General features: G+C 48.6%; 1 long non-coding RNA gene across 1 annotated transcript in view; it reads right to left on the bottom strand.

Moving 5' to 3' along the window:
• LOC144152243 (uncharacterized) overlaps positions 1-2,963 on the bottom strand; it is a 115,020-nt gene extending 112,057 nt beyond the window's left edge. The window contains exons 1-2 of the long non-coding RNA XR_013319116.1: positions 2,883-2,963; positions 2,619-2,680 (exon numbers count right to left, since the gene is read on the bottom strand). This is a non-coding gene — a long non-coding RNA (uncharacterized LOC144152243). The remainder of the gene's footprint in view (positions 1-2,618; positions 2,681-2,882) is intronic.
• Between the last annotated feature and the right edge of the window lie 20,729 nt (positions 2,964-23,692).

Genomic DNA, 23,692 nt, shown 5'->3' with positions numbered 1-23,692 from the left:
TGGGAGTCACGAAGCAGTGGAGCAACTGTTTGGGTGTCTTCCCCCCTCAAGAAGCAGCACACCGCCACGGAGTCAGTGCTGGAAGGAATTGGAAGTTCGACCTTCTCGTCGTAGGCTCCCAAGGTTTGTGTCCTGAGCCCAGTGCGAGGGTGGAGAGAAGCTGGTGGAAGCAGCCGCTCTCACACGTCGGCATCAGCCACGCCAGGGTAGCGCCGGGGCAGCGGGCCGCATTCGCAGCTTAGCGGCATTGACCGCGGGTTGCTGATAAGCGCACAGCGCCATCCGGCTCGTTTGCAAACAAAGGATTTGTTCGGTTGCCCTGCAGCCCAGGCAGAAACTGGCGTATTTCGGTGTTGAATCTCTTGCTAGACATTAACGCCTTGGTCCTCGTGTCGCCGTCAAAAGGCAGTAATACCTCGTTAAGTCGAAGTCATAAAATCACCAAAAGTTTCGAGATAAGCGGAGTTTTAAGTTAAGCGAAATGCCAAAAATTTGTGGGCACGTCACTGAAATAACAGCTTGTGCTGGTAACAAAATCTTAACTGCGTATGGGAGCCTTCGCTACCTGTGATCAAGCGCGCACATGTGGCACCATCTATGGGAGCTACGGTGACGCGCATGTTATCACTCCCACAGTTGCTTGACGAGCTGGATAGGAAACCACCGCGGTGGCAGTAATCTCAAATTTGCCGTTCATGAGCGCGTTCGGCGTGTAGTGGGAACTAAGTGTTCGCACGTAGACCTTATCAGTTGCATGTAGCTCTCTTTTCCCTTGTGCTCCCTCTGTGAACATTTCAGATATCCGTGGCCCCACTAAAAAACATTTCGAGGTAAAGGGGGAAAGGGGGAGGGGGATACATAGCACCTAAGGGAGGAAAATGCATGGCGAGAAAAATTTTTGACTCAACCTTATATTTCGAGATATGCGAGTTCAAGTTAGCGAGGCCCGTTTACGGTATTCCTTTCCGGCAGCGTACGGAAGCTGTGCAAATGCCAACCGCGGGCTTTTCAACCTGTGCCGATTCTGTCCCCCATTTCTAGGTTCCCGAAGAAGGCTTAAAGCTTAGAGAGCATCCTAATTCAAGAGGTTTCTCTCAAATGTGTGACTGTAAATTAAAGCACGTACTCTTTTACGCATAAGGGTTCATTTTTCTTTCGGTTCTTGAGTCAGTCGTGGGAGTTGCTCAGACTTAATTTCTTTGGCAGACCGCCCTGGCAGTCGACCGAGGTGGTGCTGCCATCTCTCCCATCTTTACAGAAACTTGTCTTCTCCTTTCGGGAAGAGGAGCCTCCTGACAAAGCTTTCCTCCAATCGACACGCAAGCAGGGCAACACCGGTTTCGGGAAGGTTTCGATGAGATTTCGTAATATGTTCGACGACACCAGCAAGTGGCGAGGCACCGAAGGAGAGCAAAGGTGCTTTTAGAATTTTAAAGAGCTCTTGCCTGTCATAATAGCAGGCAACCTATATATAGGCAGAAAGAGATATAGAAATTTATTAAGCCTTGATAAGGCATCAGCACGCCAAAAAAGAAAAAAAAAAGGAACTACTAAAAACATTTTAGCCTGGTGACTTCCTGTCGATATCCTGGGCTCTTCTCGACTCCAACTGTGCCGTCCACTGTTCATCTTGAAAGCCTGTTCACGGGCAAATGAAGATAGAATTGTGCTGCGCAGTCCGCTAACCGAATGAATATACTTGCTTTTCCCTTGAGACGACGACGCCACTCAATGTCGACTAGAACTGGCTCAGTTTGTCACGTTGCTCCCATCTTGTCCCTTTGCTTCCGAGTTCTTTTAAGCGTAATATTTACATGCACCAACGAGCCTAGCATCGTGGCGTGCTGACTTCTGAAACGAGTTGGGTCAACACCACTCTCCTCAGTTTGGTCGAGATCGTCGGATATAGAGCAGTGTTCAAGTTAATTTGAGCTTACATCTCCTCCTTAGCGCTTCGGCTTGAGGTGAAACCGGTGCAACTACCAGCGTTTCCCGTTCTAACTGAGAAGCAAGCAGTTCTGAGTATTGTGTTCCCATGGTTTCGCACTCGACGTTCAAGACCCGCGGCCAAATACGGGCAGCATTTGGCCCCTAGCAACAGAGGCTCTCCGGCGGGGCCCCGAAAAACGGGCGAGCGAAGGTTAAGGCGGAGAAGGATGTGGCGAGGAGGAAGCGTGCAGTGCGTGCACCAGTGCAACCGGCCTACCGTCATTCCGGCAGGAGCAGGCAGCAGCAACAGCCGCTGCCACAGCAGCTCGGCGGGTTCAAGGCCGGGCTTGCCGTGGTGCTGCTCTCTCTCTCTCTCTCTCTCTCTTGGCTCTGTGGGGGGACCCAGCATATCCCCCCGCGACCGGAAGGGGCTTTGTAGGCTGCGTGCAATGTTCCACTGCCGCGGGGCCCTGAGAGGCCCGCGGGCACTGTCGACCCGGTCTGTAGCGTGTATTGATACGTCGGGACATGTTGATGCTGCGGCTCCATGATGCCACCGAGCGCTGTTTGTCGAGCCCATAACATATTCGAGTGGGCGGCAAATCATGTTTGCGCCGTAAACGGCAAAACTGCATTACCGCCGTAAACAGGAACCCTGAATTCCATTGCCCCTTTTGAAGACTACCTACATGTTCTCCGGTCGTCGGCTCAGAAGCATACTGTTGACCCATGGCGTGTACACGTTGGTTGGCTGTAAAAAAATAGGAACGGGAGTCGTAAATGTTAGGCGGGCCTAAACGTGCCGAACAGGTCTAGACAAAGAGTGAGAAAGGGCTTTTTCTTCCCCCCAGAGGCTCACGTTCGCGGTTTCCAAAATGTTCCTTTAGTTGATTAGGCGTCTGCTCGGAAATGTAGTATACAATCTAAAATCTCTGTCAATACTCCTCCTTCACCTTCTTTGGCGGCGTTCCAGGAGGTAGCGTTGATGAGAGACAATCTCTGCACGCCTCAGTGTCATCCCGTTTGTGCCAACGTTTTTTTACATTTGTATCACCCGTACCGAACCTGGAAAAAGAATACAGCATTCGATAACAGTAGGAAAATTACTTTATTATGATGCAGCTGTCTGTGGTAGCGGTGTGTACGTGCTTCATATAAGGGCGGCAGCATTTATCGCTAGTTATTTCTGTCCTTGGAAGTTCAAAAATTTTTCGACTACACGCTTTTCGTATAGTTCCTACTCGTCAGGGTTGCTTGCTCCCGTGATAGATCCAAAAATTGGGTGTCAGAGAGATGCGAGCATCAACAAAGCGTGTATTGGTGCGACATTTCCGGCACTATTAAAACGATACCGGAAAAACAAGACAGAGAAAGTTCACAGAATGAGTACACTAAGGTTTGCCTTTCCCGCCCATGGACTTCGGTTGAGTGCCTACAGATCCAAATGCTTTACTAAGCGGAAGCAAGAGGCGTCCAGGCGACTGAAGACGAGTCGTAGCAACGGAAATAAAGCAAGAATACTTCAATGATAAAACTGTATATGTTCGATCGCAGCTGCAATCGCAAAATCCCCGCATACTGAAAAATCAACGCCTGCGCTGCACTTCACAAATATTCATTATCATCAGAACGCGTATTATAAAACCAGAACTGTCACAGTGTGGAGTGGAAGCAACCGCGGTCATTTTTGTTGTGAAAAGAAATAGGAAAAAACCCTGAGTGGTCTGAATTAATCAGCATCGCTCCACCATATAGCGACAGCTTCAAAGATAGGCTTAATAGAACATTGCAGCAAAAGTTCCAAACGTTATCTTCTGACTTGACAGCAGAAGAAAACACAAAACACAACGAATAAAAGGCCGAAAACTTCAACTGACTACAGCTGACCAAACTCAAAGTTGCTGCACTTTCTTTTTTTCACATGCGCAATACCCATTGATCGACCTAACAAAGCAGATCAATTTTTTTCTTCTTCTTGTATACAGCCACCGAAAAAGAAACTCGCGCCAACGAAACGGCACGCTCCTCCCGTAACAAAGCCTCACCAACTATACCAGGAGTCGTCATAGCTGGCCTGTTTTGAAGGTCGTTTGCGACAAGCCGATCAGGCGCAGTTGCGTCAGGAATCCGAACCAATACCGCACCAAATTCTGCGTTGAATAGACACGTCCGAGCGCTCCGGGTCGCAGAAGCCTCAGGCTGCTCGGTCGCTTATCCGGCTTCCGTTTTTTCAATCACGCCATTGCAGGCCGAATTAGGGCGCGAGCGCATACATCCGACGCCGGCGGGAATTCGCACGGCTTCCTTGTAATCTATAGGCATGTTTCCTACTAGGTTCTCTCGAATCAGTGCGCGCGGCGCTTTCAGGGCAACCTACTTGGCTCGGCCGAGACGAGCTGGGACAAAAGGGGGACACTTTCAGTGGGACAACGGCGCCAACTACGTGCTTTACTTCGATCCGGCACTGCGGCAGTTTCGTCACTCCCGTTTTCCTCTCGGCGTTGCGGGAGAGGATGGAGGCGGCTGGTTGCGTCACCACCGGCTTGGAATTGCAATACGCAGGCTCAGAATCAATCTCTTCATGCTGATAGGACGGGAGGTAGGAGTCCAATTCAGCGCGCATTGCAAAACCACTACATAACGCAGTCGGTAAAAAGGCTGCACTAAAACTAGAAAATACCCGAAATATGGTTTGAATAATAGAAATAATAATTTCCCGCTTGTCGGAAATAAAGTTTTATCTTATCTTATCTTATCTTATCTTATCTTATCTTATCTAGATACGCTCTCCCACGTGATGTTTTGACTCCGGTGTGCATGATGCATGCGCCTGTGCGTGCGTGTGTGTGTGTGTGTGTGCGTGTGCGTGCTCTGCCTGATCCAACAAAGCAACCACCACTATCCCACCCACCATTACCCCACTGCCAGTGTGTGTGTGTGTGTGTGTGTGTGTGTGTGTGTGTGTGTGTGTGTGTGTGTGTGTGTGTGTGTGTGTGTGTGTGTGTGTGTGTGTGTGTGTGTGTGTGTGTGTGTGTGTGTGCAATCTATGGAAAGGGAGAATAGAGACCATTCTTAGTAAACAAGTTCTGCAATACGTTATTAAATAAACGGGAACGTGCATAACTAGATCCTGAAATGAAAGTCTCAATGACCGAAGCCATTTGTCGCGCCATCATCGCGTGTAGAGTGTAGTCTAAAAACAGCCGTGATACAAAAATAACACGCGTTTTCGGATAATGAGGCCTCGAATGGCACAAAAATACTTTTTTATTTATTTATTTACCCCCGACATTACAACATTACCCCCGACAACATGGTTGACTTCATTGTTGCGAGTTGAACGATGTTTCTTTTTTGGCATCCTCGAATTGAGACCTCGGGCGCAGGCGGGTCATCCGAGTTACTCTACTCCCAAAACACGTTCATCAAACACTGCTGATCGAATGAATGGAACTGCAGCGACAGCAGAGTTCCCAATCCGGAGATGACACAATTCTAGATTCACTCCGGAATTTCATGAATTGGAAATGAAATTGTCGCAAGGCTTTGCGGAAGGAAATTAAATTGAATGGGCGCGCTTAGAGCGGGGTTTAGTACTTACGGCTTCCTGCGAGTGCCATTGCGCGGTTGAAAGCGGCTGTGAAAACAAAATTCTTCACTCCTGATGATCCTAGTGAGATGAAGGCTGTCTTGGTGTTTGCAGAGTGGTCAGCAAGTATGGGAAAAATCAGTAGCGAGGGACGTGTCTTCTCTGTGGCAGGGAAGACATATTTGCAATAGAAAGAAAAAAGCGGCGGACGGAATGGAACAGCAATCCCTAGGAATTAAAACCCCAAATACGAATGCGTGCATGTTTTCACTCCCACATTCAAAGAGTACGTTCGACGAAGGCTTGCAGAAGCAACACATAACGTTATCGACAGCAAACAAAAATAAAATAATTAATGACAATAACATAAGAAAAGAACCTGAAAAAAATACGACACGAAATACTGCGGGCTTGACCTTGGGTACTTCGGGCAAAGATGCTAGTTTCCAACCAATCACGCGGAAACCTCTAAATTAGCTTCATAGTAAGGTACCTACCATGTGCAACATTTGCCGCTTGTACCTATTAATGACTGGATGTAGCTACACGAACCAGTAAGTTACCCTGTAGAAAATGTAGAGAGAGAGAGAAAACGTTTATTGGCAGAGCATTTACGGTGTTCATGTAGGAGCGGTTCCCTCTTCACAGGAATCCATGAGCTGTCTTGGATTCCTGTGACATGCGATATGATGTGCGCGAGCCTCGTTATTTGCATATACATTTAAAAGGGCTGCTGATCCTTATCATAAAACAATCACAAGAGAAACTAGGAGCGTTCGGAGCGTTCAGTACGAATGGGAAGCACAGAAGAGCGAGCACCGAATGGTTCCCTTGAGACATCAGTCTGGCATTGGGAGAGAGTCGCAAGAGACGGTTCGCGTGTCGACCGCCAGAGGGCGCACACAGGCGCATTCGCTCAATTATACAAGATATTTTCAGAAGAACGGAGAGAGGACTGCAGCATTTATAGAAAGCGGCAACTGAGTGCGTACAGATAGAGAGTTAAAGTTGGAGAATCTAAACTGGAAAAAAAAAACGAAGACAATATTCCAGCTACTACGGCAACAGGGACGAATGAAGTTTCTATACGGCTGGTCAACGTACTGGGCCAAAAAAGCAAAGCACAACTGATTCGAGTAATCGAAAAAGTGATAAAAACGAAGCAACTACCGGACGATTGGCGTAAGAGCAGGATGAAGCTGATCTATAAAGGTAAAGGAGACAGGGCTGATTCCGACTCGTCCAGTCCTACTGCAGTCACCTCAGTGCCCCACAGGCTGGCAATGCAAGCCACAAAAGCGGAACTACAGGCGTGGATAGATGGCAGCGGCATACTGGGAGAACTACAAAATGGACTCAGACGATACAGGCCCTTAGAGGGCAATTTATTAGTCCTAACCCAATGCATAGAGGTGTAGATGGCTCAAAGGCGACCACTATGGATATCATTTCTGGATATAAAGGGTGTCTACGACCATGTATATAGAGAACTACCATGGAGCCTACTTGAGCGGGAGGGATTACACCAGGACTTCATACAGCTACTGAAGGGAATTTAAAATGAGATCGAGCTGCAAATTACGTGGGAGGACCTAAAGTACACCGAACCGGCAGTCACAAATAGTGGTTTAAAGGAGGGTTGTCCTCTGTTTCCATTGCTGTTCATGCTGTGCATGGCACGACTACAAAGAAAGCTTGAAGGCAATAAAATAGGTTTCAATCTGTGTTATAGCAGCAAAGGACAGGAAATGGAACAACATATCCCGGGACTGATATATGCAGAAGACATTGTACTACTAGCTGCCTGCAACAACACACAGATATATGCGGGGAAGAAGCCATTGAGCTGGGGTTAGAGATTATCACAGCAAAGTCAGGAGTTGTGATTTTTAATTACGACGCCCGTAACGAATCGGTATTCGTTCAACAAGCAACAATACCATGCGTAAAGAAATACAAATATCTGGGGATATGGATGAACGAAGGTCAGGCCTGTCTAAAACCACATGAGAAGCATTTAAGAATGAAAGGAAAAAGAAAGGCCTCTATCATGAAGCACAGATCATTGTGGGGATATAACAGATATGAAGTATTGAGAGGAATCTGGAACGGCATGATGGTGCCGGCACTCACCTTTTAAAACGCAGTAGTGTGTGTAAATCAGAGATTCAATCAGGGCTAGAAGTGAATCAGAGGGCCGATTGTCATTAGGAGCACACAGTAAAACAACAAATGAGGCAACGCACGGAGACATAGGATGGGCCTCCTTTGCAATGAAAGAAGCGCAGCGCAAGATATGTTTTGAAGAACGACTTAGAAATATTAATGACCAGAGGTGAGCGGCCAGACTGTAGCGGTATTTTTGAATCAATAGCGTGGACACACAGTGGAGGAAAAGAACCAGAAGGCTAAGGACGAAGGATATGAAACCTGGAAGCGCAGCGGAAACGATACTTCAATAAAAAAAATGAAGTAACAGAATCAGAGACAACGATTTGGAAGAAGAGGATGGACGCAAATAAGTCCTTAGATATCTACAGAATCGGGAAGCAGGAGACCACGAGGGAAAAGTTCTTCGATAATACGAAAGGTAGTTCATTGCTTTTTGAAGCCCGGGCGGGTTGCTTGCGGACAAAAATGGTCATCCGCGAGCCGGCACAGGAAGAACTCTGCGCAGGTTGCGGCAGGGAGTCAGAAGCCATGCGACACATTGTAACGGAGTGCAAAGGTTTCCATCCAGTCCAAGGTGAGGGAGGCATCCAGCTTCCGGAAGCCCTTGGCTTTAAGGTTAACAAAAAAATTAATGACCTTCCACTCTGTCAAGAAGGATGACCTGCGAAGCTAAACGCAGTACACGGACTGCACGAAACAAAACACGCGTGTTTTTATTTTGCGATGTAGCATACCTCCTAGCAAATTAGCTGAGTAAACGTTCGAAGGAGCCAAGCTTTGTCCTTGTGGACAAACGTGGAGCTGCGTGTGTCTTCCCCCGTCGTAAGCATCTTACTGTTTCTATAACGAACCAACCCAATCCGCTCTGCACACTAAACTTTTTTACACCCTTTTAGCCAAAAAGAGTGTAGCATAAGTGGAAAAAGGGTGTTGGGAGGCCTTTATTACACCTTTTTCTTATATCTCAACACCGTTTTCCTCGCTCTACACCTTTTTTTGTGAAAAAAAGTGTGTTTATCAACTTCAACAACCTTAGTTTTCTTAGAGTGTTGAAAGGGTGTTGAAAAGGTGTTCAGCTGTTCATTGAATAAGACAATGTTTGGATGCATAATAGCGCTGTAAAGAAGAAGACATCCCCTCATATACTCCTCTACTCGCAAGAAATTTTCAAACGCAAAAAAAAACAAATAATTGCTCGTATGCAATGATCGCTCGTTTCCACATGCGGTGCACCTCATGCCCCAAGTTTATAGCTTTGGCACGTGAAACACCAATTTGAACCTTCAAAATTAAAAAGACTATAGCCGTGTGGCGAAAAGGGTGTGTACCGACTGCAACACGCTTGGCTTTGTGTAGGGTGTTGAAACGGTGTGAAATAGGTGCTCAGTTGCAAAAAAAAGAACAGCGGAGCTGGGGGTCGACGTAGTGCCGTCCAGTGTAGCTAAGTTTTGTTATGTTTGCTAAGCTTTGGAATGTTCTTGCAAGGCTAGGATGCCTGCTGAGGAGTGAGGCCAAGTTTAACCGGATTTTACAAGGCTGCTCCAGTGTGTCCCCCCCCCCCCCCCCCCGCATCCCCACTGCCAGGGGATCCAAGAGAGAAACAAGCTAGGTCGGCCCCCAGATATGTTGTTTCGCCAGCCTTGCACCCCTATTGCAAGCTGCGCCAATTTTTTGCCTTTTAGAATCCAAAAAAAGACTATACTCGGTGACAACTTAAGAACGGCACCAGAAGTTGCCGCTGTGCCTTATCACCGTAGCCGGATGTTTCTCCGCGCGGCGCAAGTAGGGCGTTACTGGGAATATTTTGAACATGGCGTGAGCCGTTCCCGTGATTTTTTGGACTTCATATGCTTATAAACGACTCCAGTGACGACAAACAAACTGCGTGAGACAAGGCAGACGATATCACGCATTCATAGCAAACCTCTTTCAAAACGCGCGCGCACTGACGTCACGGGTCCGGCGCTTTGGCGGAGTGATACACTACAAGAGGTGGTGCCGTTCTTGAGTTGTAACCGAGTATATAGTGCCTTTGAAATGGTATAGAAGAGGTGCGCATACGCATACGCTCCATGTGCTCACACTCTAACAAGCTCGAAAGCCGACTTCACTGTTATAATACCCTATCTGCGGTGGTGCACCCTTTACCGGTGCCGCAGTTCTTTTTCTTTGTATTTTTTTTTTGGTAACGCCACCGAAACTAGCTCAAGCTTAAATTACTTCGCTGGTAATACATTTTGCCAATTCATATTGTGAGGTAACACATTTAAACATTGTGAGGTACAAAACACCTCCCGCTTGTAGAAAATGTTCAGTCCATCCGTGTAAACAGGTACAAAACGCCTCCAAAGTTAGAGGTCTCTTCACCTTTTTTCGTAGTTGGCGGTCTTTTCTTACACCCTTTTTCTTACACCCTTTTTCTTTGTTTTGTTTGGTATTTAATAAAATGCTATAAGTTATGAACACAAAAACTACCTCATAATTAAAACGTTTTTGCAAATCCACGTGTTGATTCGTACATTCTCATAGTAAAATTCATACTTGCAAATTTAGCGCTAAATTATCTGTTTTTTGCGACGAGCCCACCGACTCGATCGGGGGGCTTTCTTCTGGTGAGTATAAAAGCAAGAACAGCACATGTATTACTGAGCAAGTATGCACTCCCTGTACCGCTTGCATCCCGTTGGTTTATTGCTGCATTCTTGAAGCGAATGTTTTTGTATAATTGTTTTCCTCGCATGTTAATCTTTTGGTTGTAAGCAACTCTAAATTGTTTGTATGTTAATCTTTTGTCTACAATCAACTTGAAACTGTTTATGTGTTTCTGTAAGTGTCTGTAACTGGCAGCTTTTGCGCTCTATTAGTTTTGTAGCAACTGGCGCTGCACTTGTTTAATTGTTTCTGGTTGTTACGTTGTATCATTGATACCAGGATTTCTTGATAATAAATTTATCCTTTCAATCCCGTTGGTTTGCATCCCGCTGGTTGCATCCCGTAGACATATACTGCTTCGCAGTAAAACTGAATTGGACAGCAGTAGAGGTTTGTAAAAGAAGGTTAAAATGTTTATGGGAAAACATCAGAGGAGAATCTGGGCAGGCATACAAACAAAGAAGTCAGACTAGCACAGAAATTCCATGAAGGGTTTTGTTTTTTATTTTTAGCGAGGTGCTTGTAGAGTGGCGTTACGACCAAGGTCGCTTTGCAATGCCAACCCGTTGCAAAGCGGAAGCCGCTAAGCACCATCAGCAGATGTACAGCTCGTAGCCTTCCACGCGAGAAAAACACTTTCTAAGGGTGTTCCATCGATGGAGGCTGGCGGCGTAATCACGCCTTCCCAAGTGGCTGATAACAAAACCTCAGTCAAGGTCGAAGTCAGCGCTGACCAGCCCCGTGGCGAGGAAAGGACGTAGGGGCTGATAGCGCTAAGGTTTTCATTCGCTTGTAGTGTGCCGCATGTTATTGCAGGAATTGTAGCAGCACCGTGGACGAGAGACTCGATGTCGCGATGTCGTGAAAGCGACGGGAGAACGAGACCGCGTGGGGCCTGCTCGGTCGCTTCCTTCACCGCAGTGGCGGTACCACCTGCGGGGGTTGCGCCTTCCGCGGGGCGTCACGTAGGCCTCGTAGAACAACGAGATCAGCAAGAACAGCGGCCCGTAATTATAACCGCGTGGCCACTCGAGGAGGAAGCCGGGCGGGTCGGTCAGGCACGTCTCGTCCGGGTGGTAAAAGCGGCGCGGCCACGCGAGGGCGCAATCCGGCCCGCTGCCTTAAATTACAGCCGTTTATGTCGTCAGCGGAGTCCGACGCGACTATTACTGCGGGTCGTCCCCCCGTGTTCTTCTTTTTTCTGCTGAAATGGTACTGGTTGGGCGGCCCAATAAGAACTGCCCGTACACGCGTGTCCTTCCTTCATGCCATATATACTACAAGACGCGGTGGCTCCGCGTATAGCGGTTGCCCTCGCATTGCGCTCGGGCCGTTCCTCGAAGAAGGGCGGTAAGCGCGTGAGCCAGACGATGGGTAAATATGGCGGCAGTGGAAGTGCAGATTGTAGTTGGTTGGCATGTCGCTGAGAATATTACCTTCTCTTTCCGAGCGACCTCGGAACAAATATGGTTCTAATTAAGGCTGAATAATCCAGCCAGGCTCAAATTATACCAGGCCGAATAATCCGTGGAAAAATTTCTTCAACCGATGAACTGGTGCATGTTCCACCTCTCCCTAAAAGTACACATTATTTTTTGTTCCATGCGTTCCTGGTAAGCATTACCAAATTATTTGGTCCCTGGAAAACCTGTCAACCGTTTCTAAGTGCCAGCTTTGAGCGTCACTGGCATAAATATGCGCAGAATAGTTACTGCACGACGCCTGAAAACAATGTGGGACATCGCGTGAGGTTTATTTTGTAACTGACCTAAATTAAAATCGTTCAGTTCGTCGCTGCATCGAGCTAAAATGGTCCAATTCGGACTACATCCAACGGTTCTGTTCGTTTCTTTAGGGCATAAAGAAGAGAGGAAGGAAAAAAAAAGCTTGTTTTGCTAGACAAGAAAAAACGCCTAGCTTGCTATACGCCAGATGTACACGACGAGTAAACTAAGATTAAAAAAATAAAGGTCGCATATCTGCTCCTTTCGTTGCAAATGTCGCCGAAAGACGATAGTCGACTAGCGCCCCTGCCAAGTGAAGGCCTCCGTTCTTTTTCCCGCTCACCTCTCATGCTGCTCCTCTCCCGTCTCGTTCCTCCCAAGAAAACACGCTAGAGGTTTGCTCAAGTCAATTTAAATTTACCGCGTTCTACTGCTCTAAGTCGGGTGTCTCGATGCCAGCGCTGCCGTACTGCGGAGACGCGCTTGACTTGACGCACCCTAATACAACATTTATAGAAACACGATGCCCTACTGCACGAGCGTTCCAAGCGGAACGTGGATTCCATCTAGTGCAACCTTTCGTTGCTATTGCCATTTGATTTATTAAATGCCGCCAGGAGGTAGCACTGGCAACAGCAGGCGACGATTTTTTCGGTTGCTACAGCAAATACCAAGCATCCATGAATTTTTTTAATAAAGGAACACTGGAAATATCGCTCATGTATTGATTTTCTGCCTTATATTTGGGTAATGTCTTGTTCTTGTTCAACAATGTTGAAAAGTATGAACACTGACAATGGACTTAAACGTTCAGATTTGGCTGTGAGTATATAAGACTATTGCGCAGATTTTCATTCACTTGGGCACCCGCCGCGGCGGCTCTGTGGCTAAGGCGTTGCGCTGCTGAGCACGAGGACGCGGGTTCGATTTCCGGCCGCTTTTATGATGGAGGCGAAAAGCAAAAACGCCCGTGTGTACGAGATTTCGGCGTAGGTTAAAGATACCCAGGTGGTCAAAATTAACCGGGAGCCCTCCACTACGGCGCGCCTCATCGTCTGCGCTGCGTCGGCGTGTTAAACCACAATCAATCAGTCTTTCCCTTTGGCCGGGTGGATGAATTGAGTCACATACAAACATAAAGCTAAAGGGCTATAAGACAGACAGACAGACAAACAGCCAGGCCAAAATTTCTGCGTTTAAGTAGGCGAAGAAAGACTATCGTCTTTAAAGAAAGGTAGTGCGTCGCGTACACTGCGGCACTTCGGTTTTCAGCTTTACAGGCCACTTCCACATTCTGCCAACTTTGCCTTCTACGGCAAGTTCTGATTTGGGAAGTCTGCACGATTCGTGATTGTCCGATCCTCCTAGAGTGACGCGCAAAGCGTCTTTTGGGCCGGCTGCTTTGTCCGAGACTTCGATTGAAGGACGAATTAGGCCCCTGGTCATGCCGTTAACTCGGACTCACTCCCCTCCTCCCCGCCACTCATTCCTCCTCTCCACTTTCGCCGAAGCTTCACACCAACAACACCTAGTTCACACACGGATGGCTCGGGGTGAAAAGGGTAGACAGGGACCTACCCACCTACATCAGAGGGGCTGAAGGGGACCGCCAAAAATGTTCAACTCATCAAAAGCTTCCCCCTTCTTTCGAGCCCGTCTCACCACGCTCATACTCACCTTCCACCAGATCTTCCATTGACGTAACTCCGCCGTAGCGCCGGCAACTTTTTTTCTTGCTCCGTGACTTCGCAATAGTTTCTGAACAATGGGATAATGGGGCTCGTTAACAAGGCAAAGTCCCAAGGCAGCCCCGCACGCAGCTGTCGGGCGTCACAGGATGTTCGGGAGGAATTCTTAAAAACGAGCCCCTTACAAACAAAGCAGGTGCTGAAGCGACAATCTTGAATTCCTTTTCGCAACCATAACATGCGGATTCCGGCCAAAGAAAAGCAGACGACGAAAGTGAGGGCAAGCGAGGCCCTGCCGCGGGAGGGAAAGAGAAAGAGGAGGCATTGTTCCCAAAACGCCCGTCGCGCTACTTGGCCGGAATGACGTGCGTCCGCAGGGCAACAACGGACGCGACGGTACACCGCAGGCAGCGCACGCACGGCCAGTACTGGAAAATTAGCCGGCCGCGTAGCCCGTACCGTACGCAGCACGTCACATACCCGGGCTCCTTTGTTAGTTGGACTATCCGCTCTGCAGCAGCAGCAGCCGAGAGACGCATCGCTGGTGCGGCTCAACAACCGCCGCCCCCAATTTCCACACCAGCGGGACGGAACCAAAACAAAGCACTGCCCAACAGGGCGGCAGACTCGCGTCGTTCCCAGGGCCTCCTCTCCCTTCCTCCTGCACTCGCCTGGGGCAGCGCAGGAAGTACCGAAAAGAGAGCCGGCCAACCGAGCACCAACCACGTCCTGCTGCCGCGAGACGCTCGACCTAGTTTCGTGCAGCGCCGTCGACCCCGTAGCCGAAGTATGTAAAGCCGGTGACGTGCTGCTCGCGCGGTGAAAACTCTGCCATTTCTCCCCCGAGTAGTGTCATTGTTTGATGCAGGTAATGCCAGCTTCGACCCGGAATGATGCATGTTAATCGCGTGGCCAACTGCTCGTCCAAGAACTGCATCGCACGGCGTGGAGCGACCCCCCTGGCCGTGCAGCCTTTTAGCGGAGCGCACGCAACTGGCCCGACGCAGTGTATGAGCGCCCCATACATCAAGCACAGCGCTCTCTGGGGCGAGGCAAGGAGGAAACGACTTCAAACGAGCCACCAGTACAACGAGGATGGCAGCACGTATCCCTCCTCCTTCTTGTCCTCCTCCTCTCCTCACCAAGCATCCCGGAGAGAACTAAAGAACAGAGGGGAGCTGCCGCTGCAAAGCAGACCATGGTGGCTGCAGTGCCGAGCAGCCGAGCCGGACGGCCTCCACGGCGGCAGCGGCCAACTGCCGTCATCATCAGCTGCGGCGCGCTGTTGCGTTGCCGGGGCCCGGTCGTTCGTAAGAGCCGTTTCGCCCTTGAACCCTGCCCTTGACATCCTCCCATTTCGACCGGCCCACTCTGCGGGGACGATCTGCCTCCTCCTCCTCCTCCTCCTCCTCCTCCTCCTCCTCCTCTCTCTCTCTCTCTCTCTCTCTCTCTCTCTCTCTCTTTCTCTCACTGATTCATTTTTTTGCCTTACTTTTTTTAAGCTTCGTGCCTTCTTTACCCTCACTTCCCTCCCCCTTTCCGCCTCCTTTCATTTCTCTTCGTCGCTTTTTATTTCTTTTTCTTATTTCGGTCGTAGTTCGCCTGGCAATAAACGAGGGGACGTGCGTCTCGCGTTCTGCCATCCCACGTTCTATCTGAGAACCGTCCTTCTCTCAGGCCTGGCGAGTCGCGTTTTGTCAACATGTCGGGGTTTGTTATTGCCGTTTCCTTGTTAGCTGGAGCTTCACGCAGTTGGCCTCCGCTCTGATAGAATGTATATTCGTCCAGTGGCTCGTGAGACAGCGGAACCTGTAGTTCATTCCACAAGCTAGGTGCAGCACTGTGGAGGCTACATTGCAGCGGCTAGCTCACCGCGAAGGAAGCGACAAAAGGCGCCGGGGCCTTGCGGTTCCACTTGCCGAGAGGGTAGAAGGGAATGTCCTTTCAGGACCCCCTTCACGGCGAGTTAGGCGCCCTCAGTGGGCGCACTGTTGACAACAATGTAGTCTCCACAGTGCTGCAGCTAGCTTGTGGTATGAACTATAAGTTCACCGGGGCATGAAGCGGATACGTCAGCTGATACTTGAACGGGCGATTGCACAAGTAGCTGTTGCCGAGAATACTTCGCCAAGTGAATCCGTGCAAGGTACGCGCTGAGAGTCGAGGCTAAGGACAAGGACAGAAGGGGTAATTTGCTATAATGATAGAAAATGTGGAACGAACGAACACTGGGATTCACCTATCCGAAACACAGTAAAAATTATTGCTCTTAGTAACCCCCGTAGTTAGGAAGGAGTACACTCGAAGCAGAGGTCTGAATTTTATCTCAGATGTTAACTAAACGCAAAAGGCTTCTACAAAACATTCCTGCGGCATACCTTGTTGTAACTATGGAAAGAGGCGGTGATTTACCATCTCTTTTACCCTTGCGGTGGTCCGAAAAATCGGAGCATGTTTCAGCATGAAAGAGCTGATTGGAACCGCTACTTCTTTCCTATGCAGCTGTACATTGCAGCAAAGCCGATCTGCCGGGATTGAAACGAAACCAAAAATCAAGAAATGGCCTGTAGGAAGAAAAAAAGCAGGTCCACCTCATTTCCGATGCTAGTAAGTTTGACGCGAGGCAGATTTGTGCTAAGCTTTCTACCCTGTAATCGCTTTGAAAGCCGCTTTTGAGCGTTCTGAGAGTAAAAAAAAAAAAAAAAGAGGAGACAAATATTGGCAGAGCGAAGATTGGTTGAAGTACCCCAGTAATGTTAATCGCATCATAGAACCTGTTTTATTTTTAAAGACCGCATTTTTACATATCAAATAATTTCTTAATTGTGCCCCAGACCTAACTAAAAAGGGTTGCAAAACACGGCTGTGTATGTTAAATAAATACAAGGGTATAAACACGCGAAACATTTGAGTCGTCTAGTTAAAATCCGAAACTTCAGAAAAAACGACTACGAAGTAAAATTATTGCATGCTTAGACTTGCGCAGCATCTCCGAGAGTACACAGACCCAAAACTACGTCACAACATTAAAGTCATAGTAACAAACTCCAGTGAGGCAAGAGGAGTTGTCACGAATCAACGAGCTTAAGGGGGGTACATGAGGTAGGCCCGCAGGTTTTGCGACGTTTTCAGTGTTTTCCTTCCCCTTCAACTCAGGAGCACATATTTTAAATCGCATCGCATGTTGTAAATTAAGTGGGATGCATATGTGAGCGTCCCCGGAGCAACTGGTGAGCACATATTGCGTTGGATGTGTTCGTACTCCTAGAAGTGCCCACATTCACTCGCCTCCCAAATTATGCGGTTCATCTGCTTTTCATTCGCCGATCATCACGGCACTCATCACTTTGAGTGGATAATGATGATGATCATGGCAATGTATCGTGAGTATGCATGCCCGGAAATTTCCCTTTGTTTAGAGCGAGGCATATATCATAGACCATGATAGTAAAGGGACACGCTCAAAACAACAACAAAAATTCCGGGAAGCTTGCACTCACGCGCAAGACTTGTATGACGGAACCATTGCAGGTGAGCATTGCCGGACACATACTTAAGTTTCAGTATCATTGCTTATTTGCACAGTTTCGTTGTTAGTAATCGTCGTCATATGCATCGAAGAGGTAATCGTCTGCTTCGCGGCGAGTGGTGGATGCAAAGTCATCCTCTCCATTGTAGACTTCCACCAGCCCTTCGTCATCGACTTGAGGTGGCGGTGGCTGGACCTGCAAGTCGTCTCGGGAAGGAGTGGCTCACTTGTAGCCATATCTCCAGTTATCCATAATTGCTTCTAGAGAAGGCGGCGGCCGCGGTGACGTTTCCCAAACGGGGTGTCCTTTCATCTTTAGCATTAGCGCTGGAGATTTTTTTACATGCGCGATAGCGCTTGACGGCAGCGCTGGAGTTTTTCCTTTTTTTTATGCTAAAGCCACTGAGCGAGCCGGGGACTAGCTAGTGACTAGCGTATTTTGTTTTTTGGTAAAGCCACTGCGCGTGCTGGGACGCTCGGCGGCAGCCGCGAGGCACGCGCTCACGAGAACTCGGCCTTTTCTTGGTATTTTTTTCCTGCAACGGCGAATTTACTGCCAGTAACAACAGCTCCGCTGTTAAAAAAAAAAAAAAAAAACGTGCTCGTTTTTCCACCATAATTAGTTGCAGGCCGCTCTAAGGCACAAATTATGCCGCCTAAGCCCCTGGTTCGTGGCAGACAGCCTTCAAAATATCGAACATTGGGGTCAGATCCAACGCGTAACTTTTTTTTTTTTTTAGTTCTCGAGGTTGGTTCCTCAGTGACCCAGAAAGAAGAGGTAAAGAAATGCGCAATAAAATTCTAATCTCTTCTTGTGTACAACCACTCGTGTGGACGTCCCGTGGATGACACCTGATTATGACCGGTGCCATCCTCCGCCCGCGTACAGCTTCGCATGCAGAAACTCTCAAATGGAGCAACGTGCTCCCACCCTTACAGCACCAGCATCTCGTGCAGCGCGACGCCACCTGCGCGCTCATCCCGTCTCTTCTTTCCCTGCTCTCAATTAAGCCCTCGCGCTGTCTTCTTCTGGGAAGCCGTTGTCGCCTGGTCGAATGCGCCCCGCGCATCTACTGCTCACGTCCACTGCCACCATTCACTCCCGGGGCAGTTCCCACCGTTCGCTGCTTTGCCTGCGGCCAAAAAGGCACTGCGAGACAACGCGAAAGAAGCAAAAGTCGCGACAAACCAATTCGTCTCCCCCGAATCGACCGCCGGCAGCCTCGTGGAAGCGGCAAAACGCTTACTCTCGTATCTCTCGCCGCATCTTCACGTTCCGCCTACCGCTTCCACTCGGGCGCCATCCCCAGACTTTAGGTTACTTCGTTTACGCTTCCCTTCCCCCTCTCCCCTCCTCCAGCCGCAACCTCCTCGGTTTAAAGGGCCGGGAACAAGTTACGCCTGACTATCTCCGAGCGCCGCGTTCTCCGCTTCTTCTCCACTGCCCGCCAACCGACTGGCTCGCCTACCCTACACGAACGTTCCCCACACCACCGCCACCCTCCCTCGACGCGCACGGTCCGCAAACAACGAAATGCAAGAAGACAAAGAAAGCGTGCTCTGTTCGTTGTTACTTCGTTTCCGAACGTGGAACAGCGAGGGAGAAGGGAGAATGCACACGCGGATCAGAAAGGCCGCCGCGTAGTGTCACTCAGGGCGCGGGTGGTGGCGCCCTATCTCCTCGCCCCCGGCGACAGCACCGATAGGATGTGCGGCCTACGTGCGGCTACGGCCAGTGTGTTGCGGCTTCGCAGTTAAAAACAACGTGCCAGCGCCCTCTGGATCCTCCTCGCTCTATCACCCAACTCCCCTACGCGCGCGCGAAGCGATAGGGCCCCGATCACACTCGTGGGAGTGTGTGCCCCCTGTGTGACAGCGAAGAGAAAACACGCGTGAATGGAAACAGCCAACAGCCTAGGTGGGCGAACGCGAGGGGAAGTGCGAAAATTAAAACAAACAAGAAGTAGGCAGAAAACGAAACGGGCTTCACGCACGCACGCACGTGCACTCACACACACAAACACACACAATGTTGATGTGAAAAACCGTGAAGGGAAAAGTACAAAACCTTGCAAAGAAAAAAAAAGAAAAAGGTTTAATAAAACAGTACCAGCCTCGCGAAAGCCCGAAAGCACGCCTCACATACAAGCCAGAATTTTTCCACAGTTGGTTTTCGTTTTCTATTTTCGGTATTATTACAAACATCGGCTCCATCCCCGAGCTTAGAGCTCATGTATTTTCCTTTGCTGACCTGCGGCGCCCAGTCATGGCGGATCTGCTTCTTGGAAAAAAAAAAAAAAGAAATAGCGCGGCCAAAAAGGAACACCACCACCGAACAGATGACTTTGGCAGCCTCGCAACCGAGCACGCATTACTTCAAGCTTGAATTTCGTTTTTTACCTTTGTCGTTCCACCTCTCTACTTTATCTTAACCGCCATTTTGCTGTACTGTCTTACGATTCCGAAACTCCCCGACTTCCCCTACTGAGCTGTTACGGACGTCGTCTGTTTTCGTTTCGGCGATGTACACGGCGGCCGGCTTGCTTTTTTTTTTCCCGACATCACCGACTCCGCATGTTCGTTCGCCTAGCCTGCGGGGAATATTTATCCACCCTATTCTTGCTTTCCAGGATTGCCGAAAATTTGATGTTTCGAGAATTCTTTACTTCGGCAGAGAAGTATTTCGTCGCGTGTTCATGGCACAAGTGACTTATTTCCTTCCTTTCCACATGAAATCCAAGACAGAGTCAGCGCTGCGCACATTGCAAAGAAACATCGCGGACGCCTTTTGTCAGTGCTGTCGCGGCGAAAAGTTGAGAAATGTTGCGAGCAAAATAAAACGTTTCGTGAACCAACAACTGAGTAAAAGGCTCGTAATTCCTGCTTTCCTCACACCCTGAAGGCTTGTCGAAGAAGCTGCCACGAGGGATGTAGTTTACCACAGCAAGCCTTTTAAAGGAAAAAAATATATTGTTTTCGTTTTCTTTTCGGGTTACAAGAGAAGGAAGAAAAATTTGGGGGAATTCTACTTTGACCCAAAAATTCTTTCTCACCGATTCAAATCACCTTTATGCAGTGCACTGTAGCCAGTTGAAAAATTGGGCCCATCTCCCCGCGAGGGGGACTCGAGTAAATGCGTCGCGTAGGGGGTGGGTGTATTGCGTTAACGTTTAGTGTTTGGGGTGTTGGTGGTAGTGAATTCGTTGTATCAGCAGCTTCTTGACGTAGTTTGAATGAGTCAAGGATATAAGGAACGATGTTCTACCACGCTTTCTCGCAAGCCTGCACAGTGGACCGGTAGCGCTGGCGTTTCGGTGCTAACTGAACTTTTTACACTTGTTGGGTAGAGTCCGGGTCTAATACTAGCCGCATATGACGAGGAGGAACTAAGAACGGTTTGCGGCGGTGCAGGGAAATTTTAATTGGCAGTGATGAGATGCTTTCAAGCATAGCTCTTCTATGCCGTAGTAATCCGAGGTAAAACGTGCAATTATCGATATTTCACACGGCGGTGTTGAGGTAAGGCAACCCCAAAGGCATGTCACAACATGGCCCCAAATATTTTTGTAAACACTGTTCAATCGATTTATCCGGTCAAAGCTCTGAGTGCGTGACCCATGTTCCGAAGTTTCTTCGCCACTTTCGAACTGTTTTGTTTTTATTTACAAAGCATGCCTTTTCACGTCTCTCCTGCACGATAAGCTGACGCCCATAGATGTGCCCACTGACGGCACATCGACGAGCCATCAGGGCCCTATTTGACAGATTCCAAGCGCAAATGCATTGGATCCAACGCAGATGCGATTCATTTAATATAAGCGAAGCCGACGTTAACACTAAAATAGGGGAACATTAAAACCTGGTGTCTGGTTAGTATAAAACGACATTGCAGATACGCATGACGTTCGTGCGGCAGATATACGAGGCGTATTCAAGGACGATAGGTGAGTTTCTGTTCTACAAGCGCCAAAGATGGACAGCCCTTGTTTCTGCTCCATAATGAAATAATATTTTGGACGCGTTCAACTACTCTATGCATCCACTACTAAGAGCTCGATAGAGTTCTGTTCTCGAAGCGCCAAAGATGAACTAATTGCCCCGGTTTCTGCTTTATAATGAAATAATATAGTGGACGCGTTCGAATACTCTGTGCAGCCACTACTAAGAGCTCGACAGAGTTCTGTTCTCCAAGCGCCGAAGATGAACTAATAGCCCCGGTTTCTGCTCCATAATGAAATAATATAGTGGACGCGTTCTATGCAGCCACTACTATAAGAACTCGATAAAGTTCTGTTCTCGAAGCGCCAAAGATGAACTAATAGCCGCGGTTTCTGCTCCATAATGAAATAATATATTGGACACGTTCAACTATACTCTATGCAGCCACTACTAAGAGCTCGATGAAGCCACTTAAACGTATCTACATCTTGGAGTATCCAAACTAGTCACCCGTCCTGAAATCTTATTTGTCATAAACCCATATTTGCAGGCGTGGCTGCCGGCCAAGACACCTGACGTGGACTGCCCGCCAATGACAGCTAGTTTAGGCCGGGCCGGCGGGGACACGTGCGCGGGCGTCAGGACGGAGGGCACAATTCCGCCTCTTCCTGGACCATATCTCTCCCGCGGCGACGCCGTCCGGAGAGCTGTGCACACAGTCGATATATGGCCGCCCCAGCGCCGTTTCTCCCTTCGAGTACACGCGCAGCCCCGGAACAGCACGCAAGCGCAGTTATTAACCCCATTTCTCGCTATGACGCCTCTACCATAAAACACGGACAAGGCGTCGGCGACTTGGTTGGCGCTGTTTATGGCAAGTAGGCTTTACGGTGTTGTGGTGGGCTAAGGCGAACGAATTGGCGTGCGTGGCAAAAACAGAGAGCAAACGCCGAAAAGAGGTGCCACGTGTGCAGTTAAAGTTCGTTACTGTTTTTAATTGTACGTACGAACGCACGAACAAAGGTACGTCACAATGTCCCTCTGCCACAACTTGAATTTGCCGCGCTAGTTGCCCCCTCCGTGGCGGCGTGCCTATACTGAAACTGAAAAACACCTCAAGGCTGTTGCGGTTTCAACGAAGCAATGAAGGCGCGTGATTTACACGATGTGGAACACGATGAGGCCAAATGATGTAGGGGAAGAATAGAGTTGTTATGCGTGCAGATCACTTACGAATCACGCGTATGTCACTATGGTATACACATTCAGGAGGAGAATTTAGTATTTAGAGAATTTAGTATGACGGGAGTGTAGTATTCAATAGGAGCATTTTATCTCAGAATGTGACTTACTGGTACGCCTGCATCAAAGGTAAAGATATTTTAACGCGAAAGTGTTTTACTCCCGGATACACAAACATTTGAGTGACGTCATATCCGTCACGGCAGTGACGTCAGTACAATGAAGCAAGCTGCCTGTAAAGGGTGCACCCCTACACACAGGGTCTTCTTGCCGGGAAGCAACCTTTAGAATCAAAGAGTACGTTATACTTAGGGTTTTTCGTTTTCTGGTTTTATATTTTAACACAAAAGTGTTTTATGCCGGCCATTGCCGGGATACACCAAGATTTCACTGACGTCCTATCCGTCACGGAAATGACGCCAGTACACCCGTGCCGAAACGACCCGTCAGAAGGACGTCGCTCGCCAAGCACACCCACAAGACAGCCACCGACCCGACAATCATGCTAAGCTGCAGTTTAGTTGCACATTTCACTTTCGTGTTTGTCCGATTCCTATGACAGAGGAATCAACCAAAATTTTTCTGTAGGTATGTGTGTCACGACGTGTCATCATCATTATCGTGGCGTGACTCGCCCCTGGGATTGACCCGTTTCGGTGAAAGCGCAGAATGATGAGCGGGGTGTTGATCCCGCTCATCATCCTTATATATGTGTATATGCCGTCACAATCATCATTAGACTATATATGCCCATTAGGACGAAGGCCTCTCATACGCCCACTCCCCATTGTACACAATTTTTTTTTATTAATTTATTACAGTAGTTAACCGAAAAGTGACAGCCTAGGTTTCGAACAACTGTGGGAACAGGCTGGATAAGGAATGGTTACTCAACAACGGATCACGTGTACGTCATCAGCTGTAAGTGATGAAATCCGTGGAGTATAATAAACCTCTTGACATGAAATGTGTATTTACTAAAAAACCTTTGATTGAGTAGAAGCTCCTGCTCTGTCGGGAGCACTGAACGAACAGGGAGTCGATGAGACATACATATATAAGGCTCCTGGAGAACAGGGCTGTGAGGGCGCAGACTCGGTTGGAAGACATCGTAGCACAAGTAAAATTAAGAGGAAGCAGGGAATTCGGGAGGGGCATGCGATGCGAAGCACTGACAACCCGCGGGCCACCAGGGCAAAACAGAGCGGCTGCACTTATAGACGGACCC

The sequence above is a fragment of the Haemaphysalis longicornis genome, unplaced genomic scaffold (assembly GCF_048455015.1).
Source record: "Haemaphysalis longicornis isolate Haplotype H1 unplaced genomic scaffold, Haemaphysalis longicornis Haplotype H1 scaffold_9, whole genome shotgun sequence".
Taxonomy (NCBI): Eukaryota; Metazoa; Arthropoda; class Arachnida; order Ixodida; family Ixodidae; genus Haemaphysalis; species Haemaphysalis longicornis.
Note: the sequence above shows the minus strand (reverse complement) of the source record. Positions and strands in the feature narration are given on the sequence as shown.